Genomic DNA, 9,677 nt, shown 5'->3' with positions numbered 1-9,677 from the left:
ACTCAATTGGCTTTATCCCGATTGAGCCAATTGTTTTCAACACAAAGATATCTCCACTTTTCCTTTTTTACATCTTTGGATAACCAGAAATGGGGACACATATAAATAAAGACTAAAAGAATTTGAGGATAAAAAGAGTAATGTACTTGACCCTTTCCTAAGCAACCCCTGTTCTCATTCCTCTACAATTACTTCATGTAAACTCCCTCACCAAAAAATGTAGCACACACCCATTCTTTCTCTCTAATGGGGTGGCTACAATCCCTCTTCTCTCCATTCAAAAAACTCTTCCTCCGTCTCAATTCACCTCGAAACAAACGTAAGTTCTCTATAAAACCCGTCTTTCCAATATCGATTTTCCTCGATCATTTTCTAACTAATGTCGTCGTGTTTTTTAACAGGTAGTAGAGGGATTTACATTTTGTATGAAGATGTTAAATCTTGCCAATATGAAGATGTGCATGTATTATGGTCAATTTTGGTGGAATCACACAAATCTCCAGCAACATTGCCTAATTTGCCATTTACACAATCAAAGCTCTTATGTCCACCTCCTGAACAAGTAAATGAGAGAGGATGATTTCGATTTCGATTCCGATTCCAACCTTGTACATATCCATAAAGTTATGCATGCATGCCTTTTTTTTTCTTTTTGGTACATATATAACTCCTTATAGTTTTACTTTTGTGTTTACACATTTTAGCAATTTTCAATAAAATATGTTGAGACATGTTTAGTTTTCTATATAGCTTGAATAGTTTCATCCTACATTGTTTTATTTTGATATCGTAGTTGTCGGATCGCGCTGGCCTGTAGGCATGTCAATTGTTAAATCATGCAAACAGGCTTGCTCTACACCTAGATGGAGTAGCTCTTAGTTCATAAAATGGTAAACTTTTTACTCTTTTGTCCACGTGTGACACTCAGATGTGGATAGTATATACGTTTCTTCATCAATTGACGTAGTTTGCAGATCATGCCTATGCCCATGCCCATGGTCTACTAATGCATTTGGTAAAAGGTAACGGCTATAGATTTTTTCATTATCGGATCATTTTATAGTTAGATAAATAGACAAATGGCCTGAAATGCTAATCGGCCTCAAGTCATTTTTTATTGAGTTAAACATGGTCAACCTAAATCATTTTAAGAGTAAATTGAATACAAATGGTAAATACTCGTAAAGGTGTCATATCGATATGAACTTAAATTCAGAAATGTAATCAATGTTTTATCAATTTTTAAGTCAATGTATGAATGAATGCAAAACATTGCTTAAGCAAACTTGTGAAAGAGTTGGTTGCAATTTCAATGGTGTTGTTAGTTTGTCAGTTTTCAGCGGTTGATAAGCAGTTTGTGTCTTCTAGTTTTCTGTCCACTGAGTTAGTGACACATACACCAGTTTGTGTCTTCTACTTAAATGAATCTTAGATGATTATGACACTAATTAAAGAACTTTTTTGGACGTTTGTTCATCACAGATCTATGAAGTATAGAACATTTTTCAGCAATTGAGTTTCTCTCCATTTATTCCTCTTTCCATTTTCTTCCATTTCCTATTAATGGTCTAGATTCTGTCTCAAAACGATCTAACGGTCAGTTGAATGAAAAGGTTGAAAGTGGATAATGATTAAATATTGTTCTATTAGAGGAAATGGAAGGAAATTGAGAGAATAGGAAATGGAGAGGATCCCCTCTCATTTTTCAGTATCTTAAAGACTCGCGCAAATTACAGGATAAGAAGGTGTCGGATTTTAATATCTGGACATGGCAAATGGTTTTGTCCCAAAAAGACCCGTTCTGTTAGCAACGATTAACCAACCAAATGAGTAATCACCTAACCAACCAATAAACTTAACAATTGGACTATTACATATTTATATTATCATTTGCAATGCGTGATGACTTTAGAATATAAAAGTGTTTAATCAACTTTAGTATTTTAACAACGGCTCACAAAAGAAAACAAATAGAGTCGATTGTCGATTGTCGATTACGACTGCTTTAAATATAAAAACAAAAGTAGAAAAATAGCAAAATCGTGGATTTAGTATATAATGTTACGAAGTAGTATTAGATTGTGTATTTTATGATGGTATCTTCCGGAATGAATCGAATGTCTACTATTTTATACTTCCTTTATACCACACTAGTTTTAAACCCGTGCAAAAAATGCACGGATCGTAATAACAGGTGTTATTATAGATACATGATCATATAAATGAGTGTTATTAAATGTGCAATGCCGTAACATTATAAATAAGCCCATAATTCAAGATTTGACGTAATATGATTTCATAATTTCAGTAACTGTCTTCATTCTGATGACATAATACGGTTTTTCATCATTAACGTAACTAACCTACATATAACGTACGTATAATTTAAAGAAAAAACAGTTTTCATCTACGACAATGGTTTTCATCATTAATGTAATTAAAATAATCGATTTAATCTATCAGGCGCTGCTTCGAACCACTATCACAGGGATATCACTCTGGTTGGAGCTCGGGGACAATGCATGTAAGTTGTATATGTGAGTAGTATTTTTTTTCAAAATGTGTTTTTCCAAAGCATGAGAGTATATACGTAGTATATATCTAATTAGTTGATAGTTGGCCGTTACTAATATAATTTGGGGCACTTAAGCTTTTCTATAATTATCGATTAGGTTCCCCAACAACAGCTCCCCTCTAAGTTTAGAATTGTTAATGTTATCAACAAATTAAATGATCAAACCGCCTTTACTCACTAATAAGTTTGTATTTACATCCGGTTTTACAATTACATTAGTGTAAAACTTCCTTACACAAGACCTACTCCATATGTATATATATAAAACTTTTACCCAACTCATTTTCATATAACCCGATTTAAAGACCACATATATGATATACCCCACGTATTGTTTTAAACTCTTTTTTTTAATAGGGGCAAATTCAATCCATTTGCTTTCATCGAAACCCAATTTTATCTAATAACCCATCATATAAATTCCACACAATGATGTTAAAGTTAACCCTAGCTCCTCCTTAGACTCTCTCATAGTTCAATAGTCTAATATCTCCCTGGCTCACTACCACCGTCACCTCCATCATCTCTCGAACTCCCTTCAAATATTAAATAAAAATGAAAAACCTTCTACTCTCAATTTCATCTTATACCCTCATTCTCACTTGGAGGCCTCTCTCTAATCCCTTCAAGTTCCGATTGAAAAATTTATGGCGTCAAATCTGCCCTCAAAATTTACTTCACATCTCATATAACGACATTTGCAGTCAATTATCGAAATTATATGTATGATACAAAAAGATTGATCTTTATGTATTTTCGACTATTGATATTTTTAAAATTGATTTTTTTTCTTCCACGTAGTATTGTTTTTTTTTTTTGTACAGTATTTCACTGTTTTTCCTTTTTTTTTCGTTTTTTTCACTATTCTTCAATTATTATTAATAATTATGATGTCTTTCAGACCTTTTTTTAAAAAGTTATTTAAATATTGTTGTCTTTAATTATTTTTGTTTTTTAAGTATTTTTCAATATGCTCATCTCATGCAAATTTAAAGGATTTGACTTTTAACATTAAAGCTAATTAAAGTGAATAATCAGAAGAACTTCATGTAAGTATGATCCGAAACTTATAGTTCCTCCTTTTTATATTTTTTCGCATTTATTTTAAAGTTTATATTTTTTCGATTTGGAACAGGAACTTTTTCAAATCTACTTGTATTATACTGGTTATGTTATATTTAGTTCTTTTTATATTTGCTTTCATTTATTTTAAAGTGTATATATTTTCAATTTATAAAAAAAAAAACTCTCTTACGGAGTAATCTATTTTCTACGAATTTTTTTGATCTACCTCTACTATATTGTTTATTGTTCCGGGTGTAATTCCAGAGCAGTTATTTGTCACCACCCGTGCTTGTAGAATGACGTCCTTAGTTGAATCCTCCTTGCGGTCTCCTGAAACGATGAACAAACTGAGGGCTCGGCTTTGGGCCGAGCGAACTCACTCCGACGCTCAAGTCAGTAACTTAGAGAGGTAAGTTGTTGTTACTTAGCAAAGTGCGTATTGTAGAGAGATAAGGAAGATATTACCAGATGAATAGTGATTCTTAGGTTAAATTGTGGATCCTTTACTCAATGAGAGTAGAGGAGTATTTATAGACTTTCACCTTTTGTCACGTAGTGGCCAAGTGGCCAAGTGGCTAGCGGGTGGAAAGACTGATCTACCCTCGGCCGAGGGACCCATGGCAGGCCGACGGGCCCTGTTGGCTCACCGCCGAGGGGTCTTGGATATGAGTTCGCGGATGCGTGCCCCGGCTGGCTGGTTGCCCCGGCCGGGACCCATTTGACAGCCGACTGTGCCTCGTCTTGCTTAGGGCCGCCTAAGCCGTTGACTTGCTGTGGATATCTTTGACCTTGCTCAATATGTTGACTGGTCAGCGGGTGCAGAATATGCCCCATCAATTTGCCCCCAGCGTAGTCTATGCCGTGGTATGGGCTCCGATGTACGTTGAGCGTATATTCTGCGTAATTCAAAATTTTCTGCCCCGGCTTCTTCTACCTCGGCGTGGCTCTGCTTAGGCCGTACCATATCCCCCCTCCACATGGTTGTGCAATGGACATCCGATGTGGAAAAGGCAATGACGCTGGCTGAGACCAGGGTTGAGAGTGCCGGTTGTTTCTGATTACCCCCTGGCCGGTGCTTTCTGGCTTGGTTGATCATGTGGCCGGCGGAGAGACAGATACTTAGGAATTTGTTGAGGAAGATGAGCAGGCAGAGAGACATGAAGGGGCGTGTTGGAGACGCTTGGTCACTGTTGCATTGATTGACATTCAACTGTTGCAACGATTGACATTCCGTGGTTGCATGTTCGACACGTGTCTGTTTGTTGATTGGCTGACGTTTCATGGGCTGTGCCCTGATTGGTCCCTCTTCATGGGCTTTCCTCTATAAATAGGGTACTTAGTCCCTGAAATTGGCCACCAATTTCATTTCCTCAAAAATTTTCTTCTTTCTAGCCCTTGTGACGAAACCTCTTTCTAGCTTTCAGAATCATTACTCCGGCGTGGCAGTTTTCTTCAAGGTAAACAAATAAATTCTCTCTTTAACTCGTAAGTTTTGTTGTAATATGTCTTCTGCTGGTGCTGGACCTAGTAAGCCTGCGCCGGGGGGTTCCCCGTCGCGTCTTGATGAGGAGGAGATACTAAACGCCATCCCGATAAGGTTTGGGGGCCCTAGGTCTCCGTCTCCTGAAGTCGATCCAAAAGCTCCGGAGGGTGGGGAGGATGATGATGTTGATGATGGCTGTGAGGAAGGGATTCCTCCTAGTGAGGAGAGGCCGCATATCCTGGACCACGGCGAGGCGTGCGCGACTGGTCCCGACCGTGCTGGACCAATAAATTCGCCATTGTTCGGTGGAACTCTATTCGAGGGTCATTTCTACTTCGGTGAGGGGTACAAAATTGTTATCCCTGGAAGGGTCAGGCGGTCTGTTGCCCTCCTCCGGGGCATATCGGCGTATATATCAGGCATCTGGAGTATGGCCTCCGGTTTCCTTTGAATAAATACGTCGCGGCCATCGTCAAAGCTATGAACGTTGCCGTGGCTCAGCTGCATCCGTTGGCTGTTAGGACGATAGTTGGCTTCGTATGGCTCTGTCTTTTCAAGGGGGAGGTACCTACAGTTAATTTATTCCGCCGGCTTCATCATCTTCGGGCATCGACCCCCGGTAAGGTGGGGTGGTACAGCGTGCAGATGGAGCCGGGCGTCCTCTCCGTTGATAAGCTTTCTTCTTGCAAGGACTGGAAGGGGCGGTGGGTGTATGTCAAAGTGCCGGATGACTATCCGTTGCCTCGGTCCTTCCAGCACCAAGTCAACTTACGGTGCGAGAGTAAAAGGGAGCGTGAAAAATGGGTCTCCCAGAGTAAGCACAAGATGGATGCCAGCAGGGTTGCTCTTAGTGATGACGAGGAGCGGGCGATGCAAATGTTTGATGAAGAAGGGATGGGTGCCCCCGACTCAGATTATTCTTCAGGATGAGCTGCTTTGCCGCGTCGGCCTCATACCGGCCCTCAACCAGGGTGAGTAGGGTCGGTGTGAGGCCCATCTTTTTGCCTATTACGCTCCTGTTTTTAGAGCTTTGTTTTACTTCTTTTATGTAACTCTTGTTTGGTTTCTTGCAGACCGGTTTGGCCAAGATCTGTCTGAGGAGACCTTGAAGAGGTTGGGGCTTGATAAGGACGGGAACGTCGTTGAGAAGCACCCTCAGGCTGACACGCGTGATCGTAGGTTGGCTCCCAACGAACTTATGGACAAGCAGCTGAAGGCGCTGGATCAGGCGGCGGCTCAAGCACGGGTTCTCGGGGGTGTGCCGAAGAGAACATCAAAGGCAAGGTCCAGGTCTGCGACGTTGTCGATCCCAGCTCCCTCTTCAACCCCAACGGTCCAGAAGGAGCGTGTGGAGGTCGTCGATGTCTCCGAGGGGATGGTGACCGTTGCGAAGGGCCCTCCTTCTCCCAAGAAGAGAAAAGAGCCATTGCCGGCTTCCGCCGCTGCCGGGGAAAAGGCTGATTCACCCGGTCCTCCAACTAAGAGGGTCCAGACTGGTACGGACCTAACCTGTGGTTCAGACTTAGCTGGTTCATTGTGCATTCCCGATGACAGACTCTCTGATGTGTCGATGAATGTTGACAAGGATGCGCTGTGTAAATTTTTTGTAGATCCGCCGTCGGCAGCCGCCGTTCTTACTGATCGGCAATTAGAGAAGCAGCCTGAGAAGGCGGGTGACAGGAGTGTCACCGTTGACTCCGCACTCCAGAAGGTTCCCCCCGCCGAGCTTGTGGCGGAGGGTACAAAAATATCCAAGAGGCTGGCGAAGTGGACTCAACTGGCCGGCTCCTACATTATGGAGCAAGAACAGGCCACGGCCCAGGCTAGGCCACTGATCCAACGGCTCAGGCTTGATCTCTCCGCTGCAAAGGGAGAAGCCGGGAAGGCTCAGCTTGACCTCCTGGCTGCTCGGAAACGTGCGGAGGAAGTTGAGAAGCAGCTGCTGGCCGAGAAGGCCAAAGTTGAGGCTGCTGATGCCACCTCTGCCCAGTTGCTGGAGGAGCGGGACAGGTATAAGGGTGGCTACGACGCCGTTGTTGCCAAAAGGGAAGAATGGAGGGGGTTGTATGAGGCTCAGTCGGTGGCGCTTGCGGACACTAGGGCTGTTCTTGCCCAAAGGGAGAAGGATATTGAGGTGCTTTAAGACAAGATCCTCCCTAACCTGTGCGCTCAATTCCGGGATCGGGCCGAGGAAGCGACCAGGGAGGCAATCAAGAGGCTCATTCCTGAGGACTCCTTCCCGTGGGAGAAATTTGAACAGCTCCTAGATGAGATGGCCGATGCCGCGGAGAAAGCAGTTGCGGAAAAAGAGGAGGCGGCGAAGGCGGCTCATATAGCCGAGGCCAAAGCGGCCTATGATGCAAAGGTGAAGGAGGCCGAAGAGGAGGCTGAAAAGCTGAAAGCATGTGGAGATGACAAGCTTTCCTCTGGGCCGACCACCGAAGTTGACGCTGCTGCTGCCGATGTAGGGCAGCATCAAGCGTAGGGAGACGGGCGGTCGTCACCAGACTCACCCGGCGTCTCGGATAGCTTTAGCTGTTCGGGGGCCAACTACTGAGCCTTTCCTCCCTGCCATCTTTTGGCGCTTCAAATATCATGTCTGTAATCTTTTGCTTTTCTTTTCATTGTTTATGTAAAACTCTGGTAGGTTGTGTTTTGGCTTATCCCTATGGGGACGGCCGTCGTCTGCATTCTTCTCGTTTGTAATCTGTTGTCATTAATCAAAGTTTGCTTGTTTTGCCTCTGGCTTGGCCGAGGTCTTTTCTTGTCTTCTTGCGTTATTAATTGAGCGTTTTTTCATTTTTACCTTCGGCTCAGCCGAGGCAGCTAGAATGCGTATCAATTGCGTTTAACGTCTTTTTCTTGGACATGTCAGCGTATCGACCGTTGTGTCCCCTGCCAGGCCTTCGGTTGGCCGAGGTGACTAGGGGTTACGGCGCGACAACGTACGTTGGCGTATCGATCGTTGTGTCCCCTGCCAGGCCTTCGGTTGGCCGAGGCGACTAGGGGTTACGACGCGACAGCGTAAGTTGGCGTATCGATCGTTGTGTCCCCTGCCAGGCCTTCGGTTGGCCGAGGCGACTAGGGGTTACGACGCGACAGCGTAAGTTGGCGTATCGATCGTTGTGTCCCCTGCCAGGCCTTCGGTTGGCCGAGGCGACTAGGGGTTACGACGCGAGAGCGTAAGTTGGCGTATCGATCGTTTTGTCCCCTGCCAGGCCTTCGGTTGGCCGAGGCGACTAGGGGTTACGACGCGACAGCGTAAGTTGGCGTATCGACCGTTGTGTCCCCCCCGCCCGGTCCTTCGGCGGGCCGAGCGACTAGGGTTACGGCGCGACAAAGACATTCTTGGGGTATTTTGCCGGCTTGGGCCGGGGCGCCTGCCTCGATATGACCGCGGAGGGGGTTAACACTTTGATGGAAAAGTTGGGTGATTCTTCATTAGATGTAAACATGCGTTGGGGTGCCAACAATTGTTTTGGACACCTCCGTCGCTACACAAAGTATTTTCTGAGATTGTCGGTGTTCCAATGGCTCATTAGAGGCACGCCCTCCATGTCGGTCAGCCGGTATGTACCCGGTCTCATTTCTTCAACCACTTTGTAGGGACCCTCCCAGTTGGCCATTAGTTTACCATGAATGTTTCCCTTGTTGGTGGCGGCTGACTTTCTTAGGACTAGATCCTCTACTTTCAAGTCCCTTTTGTGGACTCTTCGGTTGTAAGCTCTTCTCATTCGGTTTTGGTATACCGCCAAGTTGAGGCGTGCTGTATCTCGGCTTTCTTCAACTAGGTCTAGGGAGGTTCTTAAGCCTTCCTCATTTTCAACCGGGTTAAAGGTGGCCGTTCTGAATGTTGGCACCGTTGCTTCAATTGCGGGATCGCTTGGACCCGTAGACTAAGTGGAACGGATCGTACCCGTTGCTTCTTTCTCCGTGGTTCGCAGGGACCATAGGACGCCGGGTAGTTCATCGGCCCATCTTCCCTTTAGGTCTTCAACTGTCTTCTTCAAACCATTAAGGATTGTTTTATTGGCCGCCTCCGCCTGTCCGTTGCTCTGTGGGTGACAGACGGAGGAGTACGCAAACTTGATACCGAGCTCTTTCAGCCAGCTCATTATTGTGTCACTCCAAAACTCTCGGCCGTGGTCGAATACCATGACTTGGGGTAACCCAATACGAGTTATGACATTTTCCCAGTTTACCTTTCTTACTACCGCTGCGTCGTCTTTGCAGTACCGCTACGCTTCAACCCATTTGGTGAAGTAATCAACGGCGACAATCAAGAACTTTCTTCCGCCGGATGCCGTTGGAAATGGCCCTAGTAGATCCATCCCCACTGTGCGAAAGGAAGGGGATTAAGTACCGGCCGCAGTCTCGGGACGGCGCGTGTATCACCGGAGCATGCATTTGACAGTTGTTGCATTTTTTGGTCTTGGCTCTGGAATCCGCAAGCATGGTGGGCCAGAAGTAGCCGGCTCGGAGAGCTTTGTGGGCTAGTGTTCTTGCCCCCATGTGATGGCCGCAGATGCCTTCGTGGATCTCTCGTCGGTAAGA

The 9,677-nt window shown here is 44.6% G+C and overlaps 1 long non-coding RNA gene across 1 annotated transcript; it reads left to right on the top strand.

The window, feature by feature from the left end:
• The first annotated feature begins 212 nt into the window (after window positions 1–212).
• LOC141628464 (uncharacterized) lies at window positions 213–731 on the top strand. The gene is made up of 2 exons (XR_012537136.1): window positions 213–319; window positions 402–731. It is a non-coding gene; the product is annotated as an uncharacterized LOC141628464 (long non-coding RNA).
• Window positions 732–9,677: the final 8,946 nt, after the last annotated feature.

This window comes from Silene latifolia, chromosome 2 (assembly GCF_048544455.1).
Source record: "Silene latifolia isolate original U9 population chromosome 2, ASM4854445v1, whole genome shotgun sequence".
In the NCBI taxonomy this organism is placed as follows: Eukaryota; Viridiplantae; Streptophyta; class Magnoliopsida; order Caryophyllales; family Caryophyllaceae; genus Silene; species Silene latifolia.
This window is presented reverse-complemented; position numbering and strand designations above follow the sequence as displayed.